Below are 26,768 nucleotides of genomic sequence, written 5' to 3'. Positions count from 1 at the left end.
TAATTGCTATGGCTAAGTCTTCCAATACTATGTTGAATAAAAGTAGGGAGAATGGACATCCTTATCTTGATCCTTACTGATTTTCTGTCTGGATACTCTATTCGTTGACATAGCAGGGTGTTCCCTACTATTATTATATTGCTGTCAATTTGTCCCTTTAGGTCTATTTGTTCTATATATTTTGATGTTTCTGTATTAAATGCATATATATTTATAAATGTTATGCCTTCTTGCTGGATTGGCCCTTTTATTATTATGTATGTCCTCTCTTTGTCTTTTATTACAGCCTTTGTTTTAAAATCTTTTTTGTCTGTTATAGGTACAGTTACAGCATCTTTCTTTGTTTTTCCATCTCTTCATTTTATGTATGTGTGTGTTTTTACTTCTGAGAAGAGTCTCTTGTAGGCAGTGTACAAATGTGTCTCTTTTTTCCCCTATTCATTAACCCTATGTCTTTTATTTGAGAAATTCAGTTAATTTACATTTATAGCAATTATTGACAGGTATGTACTTATTAAGTATGGCTCCTAATCATAGCAACAGTCCACAATAGGATGTAGATGGGATCAGATTCAGTAATTCACAAAACTCCCATTGTCATGCTTCAACACAGCTCAAGTTTTTCTGTGATTTGTTATTACTTCAAATATTAGGACACTAAAATTCTGCAAACCATGTTTATAATTTTGAAAGTTACACAATATCTTATTTAATTTGCACTGCTAAAAGTAGTAATAACAGTGGCTGTAGGCCTCTCAGTCTAAATCATACATGGAAAATTCTCTTCCTGGTATATACAATATAAGACTTCTTTTTTCTCAACCATTTTTAAACAATTTAATTGTATGCACTTAACATGTAAAATGTGATCATTCGATATACATATATATTGAAGAATGATTACCAAGATCAAGATAATTAATATTTTGATCATATCATATACATACTAATGGCAATTCTGGGTTTTTGCTTTTTGTTGGTTTTGATGAGAATGCTTAAGATCTACTCTTAACAACTTCAAGTTTATAATGCCATATTACTGACTATAGTCCCCATTTTGTACATCAGATCCTCAGAACATATTCTTCTTCTAACTGAAATATTGGGCCTTTTGACCTATATCAACCTATTTCTCTCTTCCCCAAGCCCATGTTAACTACAATTCTGTTTCTGTGAAGTTGAGATTTTTGTATTTGTTTTTTATATTCCACATAAAAGTGATATTATACAGTGTTTTTTCTCTTTCTGGTTTACTTCACTTAGCACAATGATCTCCAGATTCATCCATGTAGTCATAAATGGAAGGATTTCTTTTTTATGGAAGAATGATATTTCATTGTATATATCTTTATCACATTCTCTTTATCCACTCATCCATGGAAGAATATTTACGTTGTTTCCATACCTTGGATATTCTGATTAATGCTGCAATGGACATGAAGGTACAACTTCTTGGGTGTGAAGTACTGATTTAATTTCTTCAGATATATAACCAGGAGGGGGATTGCTGGATCATATCATAAAAATTTAATTTTTAATTTTTTGAGGAGCTTCCATACTGTTTTCCATAATGGCTGTGCTATTTGATATTCCCACCAGTGGTATATAAGGGTTCCCTTGTCTTCACCTCCTTGCCAACATTTGTGATCTCTTTTCTATTTTTAAAAAATTTTTTAATGTTTATTTATTTCTGAGAAAGAGAGAGCACACCAGTGAGTGAGCAGGGCAGGGGCAGAGAAAGAGAGAGAGAGGGAGACAGAATCTGAAGCAGGCTCCAGGCTCTAGCTGTCAGCACAGAGCCTGATGTGGGGCTCAAACTCACAAACTGTGAGATCATGACCTAAGCCGAGGTTGGATGCCCACCTGACTGTGCCACCCAGGCGCCCGTATCTCTTTTCTTTTTTACCATAACCATCCTAACAGGTATGAGGTGACATCTTATCATGGTTTTTCATTTGCATTTCCCTGATGATTAGTGATGTTAAGTACCTTTTCATACCCCTATTGGATATTTGTACATCTCTTTGAGAAATACCTATTCAAATTCATTGCCCGTTTTTAATTTATGGTGTTTTTTTTTTACTATTGAGTTATATGAGTTATTCATAATTTTGAATATTGGCCCTTTATCAGATGTATGGTTTGTGAATATCTTCCCCCATTCTGTAAGCTGTCTTTTCAATTGATTATTTTACTGTTCACCAAACCTTTAATGTAGTCCTGCTTGTTTATTTTAGATTTTTGTTGCCTGTTCTTTTGATATCTCATCCAAGAAATAATTACAAAGGCCAATATCAAGGTTCTTTTCCCTTAGTTTTCTTCTATAAGTTCTATGGTAAGGTCTTATGTTTAAGTCTTCAATCCATTTCAAGTTAATTTTTGTGAATAATGTAAGATAGGGTCTAGTTTCATGCATTTGCAATATGGATATTCAGTTGTACCAACATCATTTATTAAAGAGACTATACTTTCCCCCATTGTGAGTTCTTGGCACCCTTGTCAAAAATTAGTTGGCCATTTTCACATGGGTTTACGTCTGGGCTCTCTATTGTATTCAACTGATCTATGTGACTGCTTTCATACCAGTACCATGCTGGTTTTATTAATATAGATTTATAATAAAGCTTGAAATATGGTAGTGTGATGCTCTCAGCTTTATTATTTTTCAGGGTTGCTTTGGTCTTGGGGGGGGTCTTTGGTGATTATATATAAATTTTAGAAAAATTTTTTCTATTTATATGGAAAATGTCATTGGAATATTAATTGGAATTGATTTGAATCTGTAGATCACTTTGGGTAGTATGAATATTTTCATAATATTAATTCTTCAGGTACAAGAACATGTGATATCGTGCAACAAGTTTGTGTCTTGCTCATTCTCTTTCACCACTGTCTTACAGTTTTTAGTGTATAGGTCTTTCATCTCCTTGTCAATGTTATTCCTAAGTATTTTTAATGCTATGATAAATGACATTTCTTTCTTAATTTCTCTTTCAGATAACTCATTTCATTGTTGCTGTATAAAAATACCACTCTTCTATATAATTGATTTTGTATTCTATAACATTACCAAAGTCATTTATGAGTTCTAACAGTTTCCTGGTGGAGTCTTTAGGGATTTTCTATATGTAAGATCATATAATTTGCAAACAGATAATTTTACTTCTTGCTTTCCAAAACGGATGCCTTTGATTTCTTTTTCTTACAAATTGGTATGGTTATAACTTGCATCACTATGTTCAATAAAAATGGTAAGAGTGGGCATCTGCATCTTATTCTTGATCTTAGAAGAAAGGCTTTTAACTTTTCACCATTGGGTATGACATTAGCTGTGAGCTTGTCATATATAGCTTTTATTACACTGAGGAACATTCCTTCTATACTCAACTCCTTGAGTGCTTTTTATCATGAAATAATGTTGCATTTTGCCAAATGATTTTTTTTAATCTACTGAGATGATCACATGATTTTTTTCATTCTATTAATGTGGTGTATCCATTGTTGATTAATCTTTGCATCTTAGGCAGAAAAACCCACTAGATCATAATGAATGATCCTTTTACTGTGCTGTTGAATGTGGTTTGCTAGTATTTTCTTGAGAAACTTTACATCTATATCTATCAGGGATTCAGGTCTGTATATTTCTTTGCTTGCAGTGTTTTTGTCTATCTCTGATGTCCAGGTAATGCTGGCCTCCTAAAATGAACTTGGAAGTGTTAACTACTTTTCAATTTTTAAAATGATTTTACTGAATGTGAGACAGGAAACCATCAAAACCTTAGAGGAGAAAGCAGGAAAAGACCTCTCTGACCTCAGCCGTTGCAATCTCTTACTCGACACATCCCCAAAGGCAAGGGAACTAAAAGCAAAAGTGAATTACTGGGACCTTATGAAGATAAAAAGCTTCTGCACAGCAAAGGAAACAACCAACAAAACTAAAAGGCAACCAATGGAATGGGAAAAGATATTTGCAAATGACATATCGGACAAAGGGCTAGTATCCAAAATCTATAAAGAGCTCACCAAACTCCACACCCGAAAAACAAATAACCCAGTGAAGAAATGGGCAGAAAACATGAATAGACACTTCTCTAAAGAAGACATCCGGATGGCCAACAGGCACATGAAAAGATGTTCAGCGTCGCTCCTTATCAGGGAAATACAAATCAAAACCACACTCAGATATCACCTCACGCCAGTCAGAGTGGCCAAAATGAACAAATCAGGAGACTATAGATGCTGCTGAGGATGTGGAGAAACGGGAACCCTCTTGCACTGTTGGTGGGAATGCAAATTGGTGCAGCCGCTCTGGAAAGCAGTGTGGAGGTTCCTCAGAAAATTAAAAATAGACTTACCCTATGACCCAGCAATAGCACTGCTAGGAATTTATCCAAGGGATACAGGAGTACTGATGCATAGGGGCACTTGTACCCCAATGTTTATAGCAGCACTCTCAACAATAGCCAAATTATGGAAAGAGCCTAAATGTCCATCAACTGATGAATGGATAAAGAAATTGTGGTTTATATACACAATGGAATACTACGTGGCAATGAGAAAAAATGAAACATGGCCTTTTGTAGCAACGTGGATGGAACTGGAGAGTGTGATGCTAAGTGAAATAAGCCATACAGAGAAAGACAGATACCATATGGTTTCACTCTTATGTGGATCCTGAGAAACTTAACAGAAACCCATGGGGGAGGGGAAGGAAAAAAAAAAAAGAGGTTAGAGTGGGAGAGAGCCAAAGCATAAGAGACTGTTAAAAACTGAGAACAAACTGAGGGTTGATGGGGGGTGGGAGGGAGGGGAGGGTGGGTGATGGGTATTGAGGAGGGCACCTTTTGGGATGAGCACTGGGTGTTGTATGGAAACCATTGGACAATAAATTTCATATATTAAAAAAATAAATAAATGATTTTAAAGTGGATTTGGTTAATTTTTCTTTAAATGTGTAATAGTGAAGCCCTCTGTTCCTACATTTTTCTTAGTTTCAGGATTTATGATTACTTGAGTCTTACTCATTGTTGATTCATTCAGATTTTTTTTTATGATTCATTCCAGGTAGTTCCTTATTCGTAGTGTGTCTCTATTTCTACTTTCTGATCAGTTGGTATTTGGTTTATATATTTAGTTGCTCTTATGTTAGGTGCATAAATATTTGAAAATGTTATATCATCTTGATGAAATGATGATATATTTTTTTTTTATTATATAATGACCTTTTTATTATATAATGACCTTCTTTGTCTCTTGTCACATTCTTTGGCTTAGGCCTATTTTGTTTAATGTAAATATAGCCACTTCTCTGTTTTGGTTCATATTTCTATGGAATATCTTTTTCCATTGCTTCTCTTTCAAGCCATCTGTTTTCTGAAAGCTGAAACAAATCTCTCATAGGAAGCATATACTGGGGTTTTGTTTGTTAGTTTTTACCATTCAGCCATGCATTTTACCATTCAGCCATGCATTACTAGCCATGCAAGTAAAACAAATAACAGGGAACACATTACAAAACACAAATTATAAAAAAGATAGTAACAGACTTCTATGAACAATTATACACCAATAAATTGGATAACCCAGAAGAAATGGATAAATTCCTATAAACATACAACTTTCCAAGAATGAATCATGAAGAAATAGAAAATATGATGAGATGAATACTAGTAAGGAGATGAATTAGTAATCAAAAAACTGACAAAAAAAGAAAAGTCCAATACCATATGGCTTCACTGGCAAGTTCTATCAAATATTTTAAAAAGAATTTATAGTAATCCTTTTCAAACTCTTTTCAAAAAATGAAGAGAAAGGAATACGTCCAAACTCATTTTTCCAATGCCAACATTACTCTGATACAAAAACCAGAAAAGGACACTACAAGAAAAGAACATTACATGCCAACATCTCTGATGAACGTAGGTGTGGAAATATTCAAAATATATTCACCAAAGTCAATATTACATTAAAAGGTCATACACCATCACTAAGGGGGATTTAGTCCTAGGATGTTCAACATATGCAAATCAATAAATGTGATATACATTAACAAAATGAAGGATAAAAACCATATGATCCTATCAGTAGATGCATAAAAACATCTGACAAAATTCAATGTCCTTTCATGGTAAAAACTTGTCAACAAAATGACCATACAGGGAATATATACCAACATAATAAAAACCATAAATGACAAGTCCAATGCTAACAGCGTATTTGCCAAAGAGAGCTGAAAGATTTTCCTCTAAGATCAAGAACAAGAAAAGGATGCACATATTTTCTACTTTTATTCAGCTTAGTATTGGAAATTATTGCCATAGCAATTAGGCAAGAAAAAAATAAATAAGAGGCATATACATTGGAAAAGAAGAAAAATTGTTACTGTTTGAAGATGATATGATCTTATGTACAGAAAATCCTAGGGACACCTGGGTGGCTCAGTAGGTTAAGCAGCCAACTTCAGCTCAGGTCATCATCTCATCAGTGGTGAATTCGAGCTCCATGTTAGGCACTGTGCTGACAGCTTACAGCGTGGATCCTGCTTCAGATTCTGTGTTTCTCTCTCTCTCTGCCTCTCTCCTGCTCATGCTCTGTCTCCCTCTGTTTCTCAAAACTGAATAAATGTTAAAAAAATTTTAAATAAAAAAAGAAAATCCTAAAGACTCCAACAACAAATTGTTAGAACTAATATAAAAATTCAGTAAAATTTGAGGATACAAACTCAATATACAAAAATCCCAGCATTTCCATGCAATAAAATGAATATCTGAAGAGGTATAAATAGCACTGCCATTTCCAGTAGCATCAAAAAGAATAAAATACTTAAGAATAAATTTAACAAAGGAGGGTAAAATCTGTACACTGAAACTACTAAACTTTGATGAAAGAAATTGAAGAACACAAAACATTATTAAAATATTCAATGATTGTTTATTGAGAAAAATCAATATTTTTAAAATGTCTATTGTGACCAAAGTGATCCTCAGTCAATGCATCCCTATCAAAATTCCAATGGTGTTTTTCACAGAAATAGAAATAACAATCCTAGTATTTGTATGGAACCACAAAAGAGCTAGACTAGCCATAGAAATCTTGAGAAAAAAGAATAGAGCTGGAGACATCACACTTCTTGAATTCAAACTACAGACTACACTAGTCCAAACAGTATTATATTGGTATTGAAGTGACACACTGATGAATGGAACAGAACAGAGAGCCAAGAAATAAACCCATGCAATATTATCAATTAATTTTTAACAAAGTAGCCAAGAATATACAATGGACATACAAAGGACAGTCTTCAATAAGTGATGCTTATTAAATATTAAATAACCACAAATTTAAGCATGAAGCCAGGCCCCTATTTTACACCATAAACATTGAATTCAAAAGAGATTAAAGGTTTGGATATCAATAACTCAAACTGCAAAACTCAGGAGAAAATGTAGGAGGTTATCTACCTGACATTGGATTTACTTATATTTTGTTTTTGATTTTACACCAAAAGTCAAAATAATAAAAAATAAACAAGTGGGACTGCCCCAAACAAAAAGCTTCTGCACAGTTAAGAAAGTCCACAAAATGAAAAGGCAACAGCATGGGTGAAAGTATTTCCACACACCACTTATCAGAGGAGATCTTAATATCCAAGTATTAAAAAGTCATGCAATTCAACAACAAAATAATAAATAATACAATTTTTAAAAGGTAAAATAACAGAAATAAACATTTTTCAAAAAAAGACATACAAATAACAAACAGGTACAAGAAAAGGTACTCAACATCATCAGAGAAATACAAATCAAATCACAATGAAATATCACCTTGAGAATGCATATTATCAAAAGGATAAGATATAAGTGTTGGCAAAAATGTGGAAAAACAGAACACTTTTACACCACTGGTAGGAATATAAACTGTTATATCCATTATGGAGAATAGTATGCAAGTTCCTCAAAAAATTAAAAATAGAACTACCATGTGGCCTAGCATTCCTACTTCTGGGCATATATCCAAAGGAATAGAAATTAGTATCTCAAAAAGACATTTTCATACCCATATTCACTCCAGCATAGTCACAATAGCCAAGATATGGAAACAATCTCAAGTGTCTATCAGTGGATAAAACAGATGTATTCAGTCATTGGAAAGAATGATATCCTGTCACTTGTGACAACTTGGATTATTTGGAGTCATAAGTGAAATAAGCCAGACAGATAAATACTGTATGGTTTCACTTACATGTAGACCTTTTAAAAAAAGTCAAACTCATAGGGGTGCCTGGGTGGCTCAGTTGGTTGAGCGTCTGACTTCAATTCAAGTAATGATCTCGTAGTTGACGAGTTCAAGCCCCACGTTGGGCTCTGTCCTGACCACTCAGAGCCTAGAGCCTGTATCAGATTCTGTGTCTCCCTCTCTCTCTGCCCCTCCCTGCCCATGCTCTGTCTGTCTCTGTCTCAAAAATTAAAAAAAAAAAGTCAAACTCATAGAAACAGAGAAGGGAATAGAAGAAAAGATAATGTAGTTACCAGAGGGTGAGGGTGAAACACTTGGGTATCTCAGGTGTGTGGGACACTGCCAAAGAGAATAAGTTCTCTCTCACAGCATCCACAGTACTGAAGAAGGAGCTTCATGAAGAGAAGGAAGAGATCACAAGAGTGGCAGAAAGAATTCTCAGAGCACATAAAAGAGATTCAATCCCCACTGGTGCATCATAAATTCCACCTGATAATCCACACATGAGCTTCTGGAAAGCCTCAACTGTGGACCATGAGCACTGCTGGTGACCTGTGTACCTCACCAATACCTTCTCCCACTCTATAGCTGGATTCCCTATGTATGAACCCAAAGGCAGCCATGAAAGCAAGCTTTAGTGGTTGTATAGGATACAATGGCAAAAAGCAGACTAGGGTCTGTAGGTCAGAAAGAAAACACAACATTGGGGGTGACGCCACCATTGAAAAAAACAAGAGAAAGTTGTTGGCCTGCTGTGCTGTAGGAGTGAAGACATACAAGCTTAAGAATTATGCCACAAGAGGGAGCAAGAAGCATGAAACAAGTGTACCCATTCAAGGTCTGAGAAAGTCTCAAATCTCTAGCAGGGCTGACAAAAGTTATTTGTCCCTTGAAAGTAGTTAGTAAAATTGGATGAAGGGGCAGCTACTTCTTATTGCAAGTACAGCCATGCAAAACTCCAAGGGACATGAAAATTCAAGGAAACAAGACAGTACCGAAGTATCACAATAATCATCCCTTAACTACACCTAAAGACTTCAAGATCTATAATCTATCTGATAAAGAAATCAAAATAGTTGTTTTAAGGAAATTCAATGACTTAAAAGAAGACACAAAAAGACAATTAACAAAATCATGAAACAATATTCAAATGACAAATTTAACAAGAGATAGAAATTTAAAAAAATTCTGAAGCTGAAAAATTCAATGAATGAAATGAGACATGCTATAGAGAGCATCAAGATCAGAATAGACCAAACACACAAACAAAAAAAATCCATGTATTAAAAGACAAGAACTTTGAAATTAACCAGTCAGAGAGCAACAACAATAACAAAAAGAATGGAGTGAAAAAAATCTAATGATCTAGAAGACTCCATCAAAAGAACCAATAGGCAAACTGTGGATCCAGAGGATTAAAAAGAGCATAGGAAGCAGAAAGTTTATTTAAAGAAACAATGGTGGAGGACCTCCCTAATCTGAGTGGAAATGTGGACATCCAAGTTCATGAAAATCACAGGACAACAAACAAAATAACTTAAATAGATTCTCTCTGACAAAAATTATAATAAAAGTGTCAAAAATCAAAGAGAAGAATATTAAAAACAGCAAGGGAAAAGAAGATTGTGACCTACAAGGGTACGCCCATGAGGCTATCAGTTAAATTTCTCTTGGAAACAGGCCAGGAGAGAGTGAAATAAATTCAAAGTGCTAAAAGAAAAAGAAAATAGCAAACCAAGAATACTCTATTTGGTAAATATCCTTCAGAAATGAAGGATAAATACTTTCCCAGACAAAAAATAGCTGAGAGAATTCATTACCTCTAGACCTGCCCTTCAGGAAATGCTGAAATGAGTTCCTCAAGCTGATAAAAACATTTTAATCAGTAACATGAAAACATATGAACATATGGAACACAGTTGAATGACGTTGTACACCTGCAATTAAAATTACACTGTATGTTAACGAATTCATATAAAAACTTAAAAAATAAATATAAGTGACTAAAGTAAATATATATATTATCAAATTCAGAATAATCTAATACTGTAATATGTAATGTAATATTTAATTATAGTAAAAACGTTCAAAGATAAAAGAAAAATAACTATAGCTACTATAAGTTGCTAAAGAGTACACAATACAAAAAGAATAAATTGTGACATTAAAAATATAAAAGGAGGCAAAAGGGTAGTCTTTGTATGCAATTAAAGTTGTTATCAGCCTAAAATAGACTGTTATACCTATAAGATATTTTATGTAAGCATCCTGGTGTTCTAATACAAAAACCAATGGTATATTCACAAAAACTGAAGAGAAGAGAATCAAAGCATGCCTCTACAGAGATAACAAATTCACAAAGGAAATCAAAGAAAAGAAGAACAAAGGAAAGACAAAACAACCAGAAAAAATTATGATGAAATTACTAAGTCCTTACTTATGAATAATTACTCTAAGTGTTAATAATTTAAATTATCCAATCAAAAGGCAAGGAGTTGCTGGAGAAATAATAAAACAAGACCCAACACTGCTGCCTAGAAGAGAATCACTTCATCTTTAAAAACATACATAGGCTCTAAGGTAAAAGATGGAAAAAATATTCCATCAGGTGGAAACTATAAGAGAGCATGGGTAGCTATACTCACAACAGAAAAAAAAAAATAGACTTTATGCCATAATGGTAACAAGAGACAAAGAGGCCATTATATAAAGATTCAGGGGACAATTCATCAAGAATATAAAACAATCATAAATATATACACACCCAAAATCAGAGCATTTAATATATTAAGCAAATACTAAGTACTAAGGGAAGAAATTGACAACATAATGATAGGGGACTACAATACTGTCAACAATGGAGAAATCATCCAGATAGAAAATCATTTAAGAAATGTTGAAATTCAATTGTATTTTGAAACAAATGGATCTAATAGACATATATAAAACATTTCATCCAAAAGCAGAAAAATACATATTCTTCTCAAGCACACACAGAACATTCTGCAAGGTGGATCATATGATATGTCATACAAATAGTCTTAGCATATTTAAGGAAATTTAAATCACACCATGTATCTTTTCCAACAACAATGGTGTGATACTAGAAATCAATAAGAGAAGGAAAATTGGAAAATTCATGTATAAGAGGAAATTCAATCACAGGCTTCTCAAAAACCATGCATCAAAGAAGAAACCAAAAGGGAAAAATAACATCTTTAAACAAATGAAAATATAAACACAACAAATAAAATTCTAAAGTAGTTCTAAAAGGAATGTTGATGGCAATAAATACCCATATTAAGACTTATATAAGAGGGGCGCCTGGGTGGCACAGTCGGTTAAGCGTCCAACTTCAGCCAGGTCACGATCCCGCGGTCCGTGAGTTCGAGCCCCGCGTCAGGCTCTGGGCTGATGGCTCAGAGCCTGGAGCCTGTTTCCGATTCTGTGTCTCCCTCTCTCTCTGCCCCTCCCCCGTTCATGCTCTGTCTCTCCCTGTCCCAAAAATAAATAAACGTTGAAAAAAAAAAGACATATAAGAGATTAAACTTCCAGGGAAGTGGCAGAAAAGAAGGACCCCAAACTTACTTTATCCCATGGATACAACTAGGTAGCACTCACATCAGTACAAACTACCCAGAAAACTACCCAAAGACTGGTCAAACTCCACAGCTAAATGTTCAGAAGAAGCCACACCAAATGGGTAGGAAGGGTGAGGACAAGGTGGGAATGTAAACCCAGGGTGTCTGACTGCTGGAGTGAGGGAACTGTGGGTATGGAAAGGGGTGAGAAAGAAACTATCCCACTGAGGAGACTACAAGGGGAAGAGGAATCCACATAACATTTGACTTTGAAAATCAGAGGGGCTGAATGTCATGAACTACTACAACTAGTGAGACTTAAAAGCCTGGAATTTTAAAAATCATCAGGCTGAGCTCTGGGAGAGCCTGGAATGCAACAGGAAGCTGAGTTCCCATCTTTAAATAGATAGTACAGCAAATAGCCCATGGAGATACAGCTTGGCATCAGTAGTTTGGAAGGTGCATGAGCTTACAGGAGAATTAGTAACTGATCTCAAAGTTTCCTGAGGGACTATCCAGGAACAAAGGAGCTGGCAGGTGTCAGTTCCCCCATCTCTCACCCCCAGCATAAACACATAGCCACCTGTGGAAACCAGCACAATGGGCATTCAGTACCTAACTAGTTTACACCAAGCCCCACCCCCTCCAACCAGGCCTGCCTCAGTCCTGGGGCTGCAGATACCCTCTCCCAGAAGACCTACACAAATTGTGCCAACACTCCATTTCCTGACCTCCCACAGAGGATGCACACACCCTTTTAAAACTGCACACACCCCCTCCTGCATGCTTAGTGGAGCTACCCTCACTAGACCAGTCTCCACTGCAGCTATGCACATCCCCTATAGAGAAGGACACAGGAACACAGCTTGTAGCACTGTAACTCACTTGTGCACTCTTTGCAGAGTAGCCCTAGTTAACCCCAGTCTCCACAGCAGCTTATATACCCTTTGGAGGAGGACTGGGGTGCCCACCTTATGGCACTGCTGTCCCACCCATGCCCATGTTGTGGAGTGGCCCCTGCTGGCCCAGTCTCTAACATGGCTGCATGTCCCTGTGGAAGGGAACCTGCACCATCTAGTTAAAAATATATGTTCTATTCACTACTTTCAATAACAAGACATAGCTGACTTTCCTAAGACACAGAAACAGACACAGAGAGGCAAAATGAGGAGAGAGAGAGGAATAGATCACAAATGAAAGAACAGGACAAAACCACAGCAAGAGACCTATGCAAAACAGATATAAGTCACATGCCTCATAGAGAATTTAAAATAATGATCTTATAATCACTGAACTTGATAAAAGAGTGGAGGATATCAGTGAGACCCCTAACACAGAGATGAAAAAGAACCAATCAGGGATGCAGAATACAATAAATGAAATTCAGAATACACTTGATGGAGTAAAAAGCAGACTGGAAGAAGCAGAAGAAGGAATGAATGAAATAGGAGACAAAGTAATGGAAAGTAATCAAGCTGAACAAATGAGAGAAAAAAGAATTATGCAAAGTACAAATAGACTGAGGAAACTCAGTGACTACATCAAGCATAGTAACAGTGTTTTTCTATCAGTACTGCCTCCACCTTGTTCTTTACTTGTAGCTGGTGTTTCTGGTTTTTTGCTTTTGGAGTGTGTGTGTGTGTGTGTGTGTGTGTGTGTGTGTGTGTGTTGTCTGTTTGCTTTATTTCTCAGTGTGTTTGCATATCTTTGTTTCCTTTTTGTCTGTTTGTTTTTCTTTCCAGGGCTACTTCAAGGAACAAACCAAGCACACCTCATGGAGGGTCCAAAACATCACTACCAGAAATAAAATAACCAAAGTCACAACAACAGAGAGCAAGTAACACTCTCTAAAAATCACTTCCTGAAGGGCCAGGCCCTGGACAGTGTATGACCCCCCTTCCCCCTTTATAGCATTGCTCACAGATGCAGAGTACAGAACAAGCTTTTAAAAATCATAAGGGATAGAAAACTAGCCAAAATCATGAAATGGAAGAATTCTCCTCAAAATAAATTGCAGGAAGAAGTGACAGCTAAAGAATTGATCCAAACAGATATAAGCAATATAACTGAACAAGAATTTAGAATACTAGACATAAAATTAATCTCTGGGCTTGAAAAATGCATAGAAGACAGCAGAGAATCTATTACTGCAGAGATCAAGGAACCAACAAATAGTCATGATGAATTAAAAAATGCTATAAATGAGGTGCAAAATAAAATGGAGGTGGCCACATTGTGGATTGAAGAGGCGGAGGGAGAATAGTTGAATTAGAAGATAAAATTATGAAAAAGAGGAAGCTAAGAGAAAGAGAGAGTAAAAAAAAAAATCCAGGATCAAGAGGGGAGAATTAGAGAACTAAGTGATGCAATCAAACGAAACAATATCCAGGAATATCATAGGAATTCCAGAAGAAGACAAAGAGGGGCTGAAGGTGTACTTGAACAAACCATAGCTGAGAACTTCCCCAATATGGGGAAGGAAACAGACATTGAAATCCAAGAGGCACAGAGAACTCTCTTCAGATGTAACTTGAATCAATCTTCTGCATGACATATCATAGTGAAACTGGCAAAATACAAGGATAAAGAGGGGCGCCTGGGTGGCTCAGTTGGCTAAGTGTTCGACTTCAGCTCAGGTCAATCTCGCAGTTTGTGAGTTCAAGCCCTACATTGAGCTCTGTGCTGAGAGCTCAGAGCCTGGGTCCTGCTTCAGATTCTGTGTCTCCCTCTCTCTCTGCTCCTCCCCTACTCATGCTCTCTCTCTCTCAAAAATAAATAAACATCAAAAATCAAGGATAGAGACAGAATTCTGAAAGCAGCTAGGGATAAACCAGACTTAACATACAAAGGTAGAAGCATAAGGGTTGTAGCAGACCTATCTACTGAAACTTGGTAGGTCAGAAAGGAATGGCAGGAAATCTTCAATGTGATGAACAGAAAAAAATATGCAGCCAAGAATCCTTTATCCAGCAAGCCTGTCATTCAAAATAGAAGGAGAGATAAAGGCTTTTCAAAAAAAACTGAATGAATTCACCAACACTAAACCAGCCCTACAAGAGATCCTAACGGGGATTCTGAGTGTAATGTTGCAAGGACCACAAAGTACCAGAGACATCACTACAGGCATGAAACCTACAGATAACACAATGATGCTAAACCCATATCTTTCAATAACACTGAATGAAAATGGACTAAATGCTCCAATCAAAAGACATAAGGTATCAGAATGGATAAAAAAAACAAGATCTGTCTATTTGCTGTCTAGAAGAGACTCATTTCAGACCTGAGGATACCTTCAGATTGAAAGTGAGGTGATGGAGGACTATCTATCATGCTACTAGAAGTCAAAAGAGAGCTTGGACTAGCCATACTTATATCAGACAAACTAGACTTTAAATTAAAGGCTGTAGCAAGAGATGAATAAGGCCATTATATAATAATTACAGGGTCTATTCATCAGGAAGAGCTAACAATTATCAATGTCTATGGACCGAATATGAAAGCCCCCAAATATATAAAACAATTAATCGCAAACATAAGCAACCTTATTGATAAGAATGTGGTAATTGTAGGGGACTTTAATACTCCACTTACAACAATGGATAGATGATCTAGACAGAGAATCAGTAAAGAAACAATGGCCCTGAACTATACACTGGACCAGATGGACTTGACAGATATATTTAGAACTCTGCACCCCAAAGCAGCAGAATATACTTTCTTCTTGAGTGCACATGGAACATTCTTCAAGATAGATCACATACTGGGTAGCAAAACAGCCCTCAATAAATATAAAAGAATTGAGATCATCCATGCACACTTTTAGACCACAATGCTATGAAACTTGAAATCAACCACAGGAAAAGTCTGGAAAACGTCCAAAAGCATGGAGGTTAAAGGACATCTACTAAAGAACGAATTGGTCAACCAGGATTCTTTAATATACTGCATATTTTAAATTAAAAGAAAACACTAATAGATATGCAAAGAATAAAGAGAAAGGAATCTAAGTATATCACTAAAGTAAACCAACAAACCATGAAAGAGAGAAAGAGAAGAAAGGATCAGAAAAACTATATAAACAACCACAAAATAAGCAACAAAATGGCAATAAATACAAATCTATCAATAATGAGGTTGAATGTAAATGGACTAAATGTCCCAATAAATAATATATATAATATATAAATATATAATATAAATATTATATATTTATATTATATTTATTATATATATTTATATTATATATAAAATATATATATTATATATATATTATATATAAAATATATATAAATATATATATTTATATTATATATAAAAATATATTATTTATATATTTATATATAATATATATTTATAATATATTTATATAATATATAATATATAAATATAAATATATAAATATATATATAAAATAAATAAAAAATAAAAATGAAAACAAGACCCATCTGTACACTGCCTACAAGAGACTCATTTTAGACCTAAAGATACTTGCAGATTGAAAATGAAGGGATGGGTAAAAAATCTATCATGCAAAGGGATGTCAAAAGAAAGCTGGAGTTGCAATATTTGTATCAGACCAAATAGGATTTAAAACAAAGTCTGTAACAAGAGACAAAGAAGGACACTATGTAATCATAAAGGGGACAATCTGACAAGAAGACGTAACAATTGTAAATACTTATGTTTCCAACATGGAGGCACTAAAATATATAAAACAATAACAAACATAAAAGAACAAATCAATAATAATACAATAATAGTAGGGGATTTTAAGCCTCCACTTACATCAATGGACAGATGATATAAACATAAAATCAAAAGGAAACAATGGATTTAACAGATAGCAGCATTTTCTACAACAGCCAAACTATGGAAATAGCCCAAGCGTCCATCAACTGATGAGTAGATAAAGAAAATGAAGCATACATACAATGGAATATTACTTAGCCATAAAAAAGAATGAGATCTTGCTATTTGTGATGACATGGATGGAGCTAGTATTTTTAAAAAAATATTTATATTTGAGAGAGAGAGGGAGATGAGGAGGAGAGAGAGAGAAACAGACTGCAAGCAGGAGAGGGGCAGAGAGAGAGGGAGACCCAGAATCTGAAGGAGGCTCCAGGCTCTGAAATGTCAGCACAGGGCCTGACATGGGGCTCAAACTCACAAGCCATGAAATCATGACCTGACCTGAAGTCAGACACTTAACCAACTGAGTCACCCAGGTGCCCCAAGACAGTACTATGCTAAGTAACATAAGTCAGTCAGAAAAAGACAAATATCATGATTTCATTCGCATGTGGAATTTAAGAAAGAAAATAAACAAGCAAGGGGAAAAAGAGCAAGAAACAGATTTTTAACTATAAAGAACAAACTGATAGTAACCAGAAAGTGGGGGGTGGGCAGGTGAGTGAAATAGGGATTAAGGAGAGCACTTGCTGTGATGAGCACTGGATGCTATATGGGAGTGTTGTATATATATCACCTGAAACTATACTACACTGCATGTTAACTAATTGGAATTTAAATAAAAACTTTTTTAAAATCATAAGGAAAATGCACTTATGGCACTGTATTGTATTTCTTGAAAGAAAAATCTGCATATAAGTGGACCCATGTAGTTCAAACCTGTGTTGTTCAAGGGCCAACGGTTTAATAAATTAGAAATATAGCAAATAAATGATCTAATTTTACACCTCAAAGAACTAGAAAAGAACAAATTAAGCCCAAACATAGCTGAAGTAAGGAAATAATAAAGACAAGAATGAAAAGAGATTAAATGGAGCCCAGAAAAATGATAGAAAAGATCAACAAGAGTAGGTTTTTTTTCCAAAAGATAAACAAAATTGACAAAGGTTTAGCAAGACTAAGAAAAAAAAAAGAATGATAAATAAAACCAGAATGAAAAAGGAGAAATTACAACTGACAGGACAGAAATTCATAGGATCCTAAGAGACTACTATGAACAAATATAAGCCAAGAAATTAGATAATCAGGACAAAATGAATAAGTTCCTAGAATTATACAACCTACCAGGACTGAAGCAGGAAGATACAGAAAGTCTGAAAGACCAATAACAAGTAAGGATACCATGTAATCAAAACCCTCTCAGCATAGAAAACTCCACAACAGGATTGTTTAACTGGTGAATTCTATAAAACATTCAAAGAAAAACTAACACCAATCATTCTCACACTCTTCCCAAAATTTGAGAAGGAAGGAACGCTTCCAAACTCATTGCATGAGTCTAGTATTACCTGATTCCAAATGCCAGATATGGACAATACAAGAAAAGAAAACTACAGGATCGTACACTATAACCAAGCGCAATTTAACCTCGGGATACAGGGATATTTCATCATACATTAATCAATAATTGTGACATATCACAATTCATTTAATAGAATGAAAAATAAAAATCATATTATCACTTTAATAGATGTAGAAAAAGCATTTGGCAAAATATGACCTTCATGATAAAAACCCTCAACAGCTTAGGTGTATAAGGTATGTAAGTCAACAGAAGAAAGGCCATATATGACAAACACATAGCTAATATTATACTCAGTGAAGAAAAATGTAAAGCTTTTCCTCTAAGATCAGGCACAAGACAAGTGTACCCATTGTCACCACTCCTACTCAATACAGTACTAGAAGTTCTAGCTGGAACAATCAGGCAAGACAAAGAAATAACAGGTATCTAAATAGGAAAAAAAGAATTAAAAATTTTGTTATATGCAGATGATAAGATTTTGCACAGTTGATTTTGAACAACATGGGTTTGAACTGCATGGGTCCACTTATATGCAGATTCTTTTTGAGAAATGCAGTACAGTACTGTAAATGTAGTTTATCTTTTATGATTTTCTTAACATTTTTTCTCTAGCTCACTTTATTGTAAGAATACAGTACCTAATACATATAACGTATAAAATATGTGTTAGTTGTTACGTATTATTGGTAAGGTTCTTGTCAACAGTAGGCTATTAATAGTTAAGTTTGGGTGAAGATAAAAGTTATACACATATTTTTGACTGCACAGGGGATTAGCACCCCACCTCTGCATTATTCAAGGGTCAACTGTCTATTGAAAATCCCCAAGACTAAAACCTGTGGAATATGAGCAATGAGTTTAGTAAAAGCTACAGGATGTAAAATCAATACACAGTTTCTCAAAAAGCTAAAATTAGAATTATCATATGATCCAGATATTACACTCCTACCGAAAATAATTGAAAACAGAGACTTAAACAGCTACTGTACACCATGTTCATTGAAGCATTATTCACAATAGCCAAAAGATGGAAGCAACCCAAATGTTTATCAGCAGGTACATGGATAAACAAAAGGTGATATATCCATGCAATGAAATATTATTCAGCTATAAAAAAGGAATAAAGTTCTGATACATGCTACAATATGAAGTTTGAAAACATTATGCTAAGTGAAATAGGCCGGACACAAAAGGACAAATATTATATGATTCCACTTACATGAAATATAATAGGCATGTTCATACAGATAGAAAGTAAATTAGAGGCTACCTGGGGCTCAACAGAGGCAGGAATGGGAGTTATTGCTTAGTGAGTTTCTTTTTGTGGTGATGAAAAGTTGTGGAAATCGATGTAGCAATGGTTGCACATCACGAATGTCATTAATGCCACTGAATTGTACACTTAAAGATAATTAAAATGGCAAATTTTATGTTATGTATATTTTACCACAATAAAAAAACTTAGCAGATTGATTAAACTCAGGCCAACTGCTGGTTAAAATTTGTAATAAAATTTTATTATTTTATTATTGAAAAAAGAAAACGTCATGATCATGAGAATATTTATCTCAGATAACCTGGTAACATAGGTGAAACAGTAGAGATACTCTCATCTCAAAGCACAATAGAAGAGTAACTCTCCTGCCTGCCACATCACAACCATTTAATTTTGTTTTGAAAGTTCAAGCTAATCCAGTAAGATATGGGTCAATTATTAAAGTTATATATGTTGGTTAGGAATAACAAATTTATCATTGTTTTAAAATATATAAAATATATTATATAAAACACCTAAAGAATCTGGCTAAAATATTAATTATTTATACCATAAATCATCTTTTTCTCTGCTATCCCTTGATGAATTTTTGACCTGATATTTTATGTTAAAAATTCATAATGCCAAATACTGTTATTTGGTTGAGGCAAAGCTATCAGTTCTCTTTTACATAGATCTTAGTTGAAATAAACTCTTTGGGTAATATAATGTTAACTCACCAAATTAATTTTTACAGATTGGTCAATTTATTTATGTATTATGTGATGACTCTCCAAGGAGTTATTTCTATATTTAATAATGTTCTATATTTAAAAATGTCCCTCCATTTATTTATAATTATATCATGGGAAACACAATAAAAAATTCACAAAACAGAAAATCTTTTTACCTTGAAATGCTCATTTCTTGGTAAGTTTGTTTTTCAGTCTTACTTTATAATTTCTCTTCTACAACAGCAACCTTAATAATAAAAGTTATAATAAGTGATTTCAAATTATATATCTTGGAACTCTGATTACCATCTTCCAGAGCAACAATTTTTACTCATATCTACAATGTTATTGCAGCAATGTTTTACTTTTATATCCTGAATGTAAACATAAAAAACATGAGAACATTAATGGATCTGAAAGGCATTTGAAAACATGTGTGTGGAGGGAACCCAAACTATATTGTGATTCTCCTCATAAATAATTCCAAATAAATCATGTTAATAATGATCATGATTCTAGTTTAGTTTTATATTTTAGTCTGATTCAATCTCTAGACTAACTCAACTGGCTTATGAAATTATTTTTAAGGCCACTCTAATAATTTCTATGATAAAAATATACTGTAAATAAATTCATATTGAATATATATAAATAACCCTTTTTATCATTTCTACCCAGGATTTTTGCTCTAAGATTTTCCTAATCAAATACTGTTTTAACAAAAGCAAGTCTAATAATGTTCTAGGGCTTGTTTAAGGTATATAAAATCATTTCAAAACAACTATGCTTTCACAATTACCTTATTGTATAAAAATATTTTTCCTAGATGAACCTGAAATGAAAATTTCCCTGTCTCAGTTAGGAATTGTATATCTTTTATCATTTTAACTCTAAGCCACAACTTCTTTATCGACCTTAGAATTTTTTGTTAAAATATTACTATGATTCTCAAATATTAAACATCCTAAATATAAAACAGATTGGGTTAAAAAGGCATACTTTTTATTCCCTTTAAATAAGAACATATTAATGAGTTTTAATTAACATTTACTTAAAATATTAAAGGAGTCTAGCAATTCAAAGTAAACAGCTTTCAAATCATTGTACCTTTCAAATCATCTTACCTTTGAGATGTCACTACCCATCAGCTTCCTTTTAGTCACAGGGGGTTAAATGAATGATTCTGTCACTGTTTCCTTCCCTTGAAGTGATGTACTGACAGACAGTAAATCTTCTATCTCTTTGATAGTAATCTTGTTAATGATTTATCATGGGTCTTTAATGGAGGTATATGGGATAGGTCTTTATCAGCTGAAACTTCATTTGAACTCCTTACAAAGTCTGACCCATCTTGAGAATTTAGGATCTGTGAAAGATCTGAAATAGCAGAGCTAGCTCTTTTCTTCTCTGAGCTTTAGAATTACAAAACATCTGGTATTAGATAATGTGAAGAACATTTTTTATTTGTAATTGAAGAATCATTTTCATAATCTATATGAATATTAAATAAGCAATCCTAATAATTAATTAATGTTAATGCAAATATGAAGTTGCTGCTAGATAGCTAGTTGAAGGTAATATATTTTCTGGGATTTAAAACAGAAGTTACACTTAAAATACTTAACATAAGAGCTATTCAAGGTCATAACAGGCCACAGAACAAAAAATATTTGGTCAAAGTTGAGCACAAGACATTTTGGAGGATGCCCTTAAGTACATTTATTTCAAAGTTGTTTTTCCACAATTTCATTTCAGAATGAAAATAAAAATTTCTCTATAGCAGTTTTAATATTAAAAGATCACTGTCTTCCACAAGAGTCAATTTCCAAGCTCTGAGTTAGTTTTCTTCCAGGTAATAATCATTTATTCTTCACCATTTGGCAGGATCAGCTTATTAAGATTCCAGAACTAGGGTAACCATATACCATCGTTTGCCTGTATAGTCTCAGTTTATGCCTGCCCTAGCTTTCCAGGTTAGATGATAATTTCAATGGTCAAACTACCTGTGTTCTATAGAATTTAACATAGCTTTTCTATCCCTACCAAATACAACAGAGTTTGATGGCTCTTCATTTTATACAGCTATTACTCCAGTTAATATGATTTGCCTAAGATGCATTGCAATGTCTAAAAATAATTTAAATTTTAGTCACACAGATGCAAAACTTTACAATGTTAACTATTGCTGCCTATCTTAATCTGTTCACTTAGGATGAATTTCAAACACCAGAGTTTGGATTATAAAAAAGACAGGTATGGAGGACAATTCTGAGACCAAAACGGTAAGATAATTAATGATTAAAAAGAAATATAATAGGGGCGCCTGGGTGGCTCAGTCAGTTAAGCATCTGACTTCGGCTCAGGTCATGATCTCATGGTCCGTGAGTTCAAGCTCCGCATCGGGCTCTGTGATGACAGCTCAGAGCCTGGAGCCTGCTTCGGATTCTGTGTCTCCCTCTCTCTCTCTGACCCTCCCCCATTCATGCTGTCTCTCTCTGTCTCAAAAATAAATAAACATTAAAAAATTTTTTTAAAGAAATATAATCTGACAAACAGATTTTTGTGTTATTTTTTTAATTCTTTTTGTGAGTGTGTTATAAAATGAATTCCAATATTGAAGTAAAGAGAATAGGTGGCTGCCTGTCCTAAATTAAGGGTGATATCTCAAACTCAAACATGATTTAATACTTTTATTAGGTATTGCATTTTAAATGACTGGTTAGAAAATAGTCTAACACTCTTCTGGAAACTATTTTTGAAGATATGTCCTATAGGACTGTTGTCATTAGGCCACTGAAGCATAACAATTGTTCAAGCACATGATATAAATTGATGTTTTACAAACACACTGAAGCTATACACAAATCACCACTCCTGTCACTAATATTACCACACAGCTATAAGCAGAAAGCAAAATATTTTTAAAGATTTTGAAATGTTTATTAGGGGATATCATTAGTCACTTGATTCTACACAGATAAATGATCCTATTATAACAATAGAGACAAAGTGTGGCAATCTCGAGAACAAGGCCTTAAATACAATACAAAGAATATAATACAAAGTTTATTTATAACCATACTTCCACATACAAGCATTCCCCACTTATACTGGCTCCCAAAATCATAAAGAACTATTGAATAACACCATAATAATTCTGCTGAGGGGAAACAAGAATGAAAAATACTATAAAGGCATGTAAGCAGTACTGTGTTCAAGCTCACATCAGCCAAACAGATAGCTCTAAGAAGTGGAGACAGGCATACCTTCAAGCCCTGATGTTTGTTTGGATTATAAAACAAAAGAAGAGGAAAGGGAAGAAGAAGAGGAGGAGGAGGAGGGGAAAAGAAGAGGAGAAGAAAGGAGGAAGAGGATAGATAGTCAATGGAAGGCAGCCTATATTCACATAGAATATAATAATGTTTTGCCCTATCCCTGTTCTTTGGTAAATTATCAAAAAAAATATATGTTATGTCCTGCTAAATTTGCATAATTTGTTGTCCACTTTTAATTAAGATTCTTTCTAGTTATTATCACTCCATGATAAAACACTACAATATAATAGTATATGTATGAGCATGTATTTCAACAGATATGATGTAAGCAGGTTGACAGTATTCTGCATTACAGTCTTCAACATTACTGAAGTAATATAAAGAATAAATCTCTTGGGGCACCTGGGTGGCTCAGTCAGTTGAACGTCTGACTCTTGATTTTGGCTTAGGTCACGATCTCACGATTCGTGAGATTGAGCCCCACATCCGGCTCTGCAGGGAGCCTGCTTCAGATTCTGTCTCTATCTCTTTGCCCCTTCCCTGCTTTCCCTCTCTCTTTCTCTCTCTCAAAATAAATAAACATTTAAAGAAAAGAGGGGCGCCTGGGTGGCGCAGTCGGTTGAGCATCCGACTTCAGCCAGGTCGCGATCTCCCGGTCCGGGAGTTCGAGCCCTGCGTCAGGCTCTGGGCTGATGGCTCAGAGCCTGGAGCCTGTTTCCGATTCTGTGTCTCCCTCTCTCTCTCTGCCCCTCCCCCATTCATGCTCTGTCTCTCTCTGTCCCAAAAATAAATAAACGTTGAAAAAAAAAAAAGAAAAGAATAAATCTCCTCTTGCTTGCTAAAGCATCTGTTAATTCTGAAGATCTGAGCATTGCATCCTTTTCTCACCAAGTAAATAGATGTATAAAATCATAATCATAGACACCCTTTTAACACATTGTCATCCAGGCAAAATTAAAGATTTCCACTGAATTACTGCCCAAGTAAGATATTTTGTCTGTTTCTGTTCCAAGTCCTTCTTTTTTTCAGCTTTCCTTATTAACTCCATCCATTTTCTAAACTGTCAACACAATCCCCAAGGCATTTCCCTCCTTCCTTAGGAAAAAAAAATTCTCTTGTAAGTATATATATCTCTTGATATATACACTGAACTTTTAATTATCAATGGAAATATAGAGGAGGATGCATTTGATATTTTTATCTGCAATAACAGAAGATGTGGAATGCATTCCTATATCCAAGGAAAACAAAAGATCTAGGATTCAAAGTATGTAGTACAATCTTAAATGATTCTAAAAATTAACTTTATAGGAAAATTTCAATATAGCAAATGTAAAATTAACATTCAAAAATTATCAAATTTTTATAAAAAATTATAATTATCATTGGTCAAATTCTTCATTGTAATTAGTTTCAGCTAGAAGGAACTAGAAAGGAACTCAAAAATTAGAAAAGATTCAGTAAAAATAACCAAAAACCTGGAAAAATTAAATGTTAAAATACTAGAATTATTTCACCTGGAGAAAATAAGGCTGGTGGACTACTTAGAAATAGTTTGTAAATGTGTAAATATACCTTACACTGAAAATGTTGACTAGCTACAAATAACAACTATTGTTAATACTGAAATAATTAAAAATAGGACTTAAACTATAAAATAAGGAAATTATATGAAACAAAAAAGGGAAACTATTCTAACACTAGAAAAAACAAATGGTTGGCTAATAAGGACGATAAACATATTTTCTTTTGCATGGCCCTGATAGATATTTCCCTTTCCCTAGTTGGTAACTTGGCAGAGATTCTCAAAATCTTTCACTGATACCTATAATGTTGGACGCTGAACTCCCTCCAGATGCTCTTTTATTGACATGTCTACTTTCCCTTCCTCAGGAAGTTTCATAGTTACAGAATCATCTATTTTTCTCTGCACCCCTCCCAACTTCTCTATAAATACATAAACTAGAATGTGAATAGGATCCTTTCCCTAGAGTACTCTTATCTGTCAAGTTATCTCTAGCCCAAACATTCCTTGTGAAAAATGAGTTTGGAATATTGCATGTATTCTGCTTCTACTCTGCTTGTAAAGTTTTTTTTTTTTTCTGATAAATACTATTATATTGTAAAAACATACATTGTGTACTAAGTTGTATATGACTTATCTGGATATTATAGCTTTTGAAAACAGAAATAGTTTGGGCCACCACTGAGGTGGGAAATAAACTCACTGGAAGCCTTGCATCAAACTGTTGAGTTAGACTGGCCAATATCTCAGTGGCCATATTATATATAGTCACTAAAGCCTCAGAGAGGAAAATTACTTTGCCAAACTAGAATGGCTAGAGCCCATATAGCCACAGAGATATGGGACACCATAACCTCGAAGTAGGTAGGACAGCCACATAGTCCATAGACCACTGAAGCCCAGAAATGGGGGAATATTTCTTAGAAATCCTGGAGCCAATTTGCTATAAAAGAAAAATCTGGAGCAATAAACTTAGAAGTAGGTGGCTACAGCACCTTATTTACTAAGGTAAAATCAAAGAGGCTAGGTCAGCAAAGCCAATAATGAAAGTTAACAGGCCAATACTTACAAAAACTGGATGGATAACCTACTTTGTTGTTGGCCTCTCTTGAAACTGAAGGGAGGAAAACTATCTGGCTGATACAAAATTTGGAATGAACAGTTAACACATATAGGACAAACTGAGATGGTGCCCTGACCTTTCTGGCTCTCCAGAGAGTGAGACTCAAGCATTCCTAAACTGGCTATATACTGAATCTTACATGTTGTGTAGAAAGGAATTAACATAGCAGGGCTGAGACTTTTATCCTTAAATAGGCCTATTTATAAGATTGGCTCATGGCTGGCATCTAGGAAGTTGCCGGGGTTCCCACTATTCCCAATACTGATAAGAGTGGCTCACTGTGCCAAAACTGTACAAAACAATGTGCTTTATCCTGAACGCCTGCTTTCCTTCTGGGAGTATGTATTTCTAGTATATTGTAGGCACAGGGTATCTATATGGCAAGCTACCAGTAAAAAAAACCTGGGTACTGAGTCTCTAATGAGCTTACCTGGTAGACAACATTTCATGTGTCACAATTTGTTGCTGGAGTAATTAAGCATGTCCTATGTGACTCCACTAAGAGAGGACTTTTGGATGCTTATACCTGGTATCTTCCAAACTTTGCCCCATATACCTTTTATACATATATATTTATATATATTTAAATATAATATTCAAATATATTTTATATATAAATATATTTATATGTTATATATAAATAATATATTAAAATATATATAGATAATTTATTGTCAAGTTAGCTAACATACAGTGTATACAGTGTGCTCTTGGCTTCGTGATTCATCACTTACATAAAACATCCAGTGCTCATCCCAACAAG

The 26,768-nt window shown here is 34.4% G+C and overlaps 1 protein-coding gene across 17 annotated transcripts in view; it reads right to left on the bottom strand.

Annotated features, from left to right (window-relative positions):
• Nucleotides 1-26,768, bottom strand: part of LOC125170263 (coiled-coil domain-containing protein 7-like) — a 305,241-nt gene that overhangs the window by 270,225 nt on the left and 8,248 nt on the right. For 15 of the 17 annotated variants that reach the window (XR_007153952.1, XR_007153953.1, XR_007153951.1 and 12 more), the window contains exons 1-2: nucleotides 21,207-21,423; nucleotides 20,259-20,329 (exon numbers count right to left, since the gene is read on the bottom strand). The exons of 1 other annotated variant lie outside the window; for it this stretch is intronic. The gene's annotated coding sequence lies outside the window, so the exon portion shown is untranslated. Of the gene's footprint in view, nucleotides 1-20,258; nucleotides 20,330-21,206; nucleotides 21,495-26,768 lie in introns of those variants that run through there. One more of the 17 variants, XM_047866716.1, reaches the window with a different exon arrangement.

This window comes from Prionailurus viverrinus, chromosome B4 (assembly GCF_022837055.1).
Source record: "Prionailurus viverrinus isolate Anna chromosome B4, UM_Priviv_1.0, whole genome shotgun sequence".
NCBI lineage: Eukaryota > Metazoa > Chordata > Mammalia > Carnivora > Felidae > Prionailurus > Prionailurus viverrinus.
This window is presented reverse-complemented; position numbering and strand designations above follow the sequence as displayed.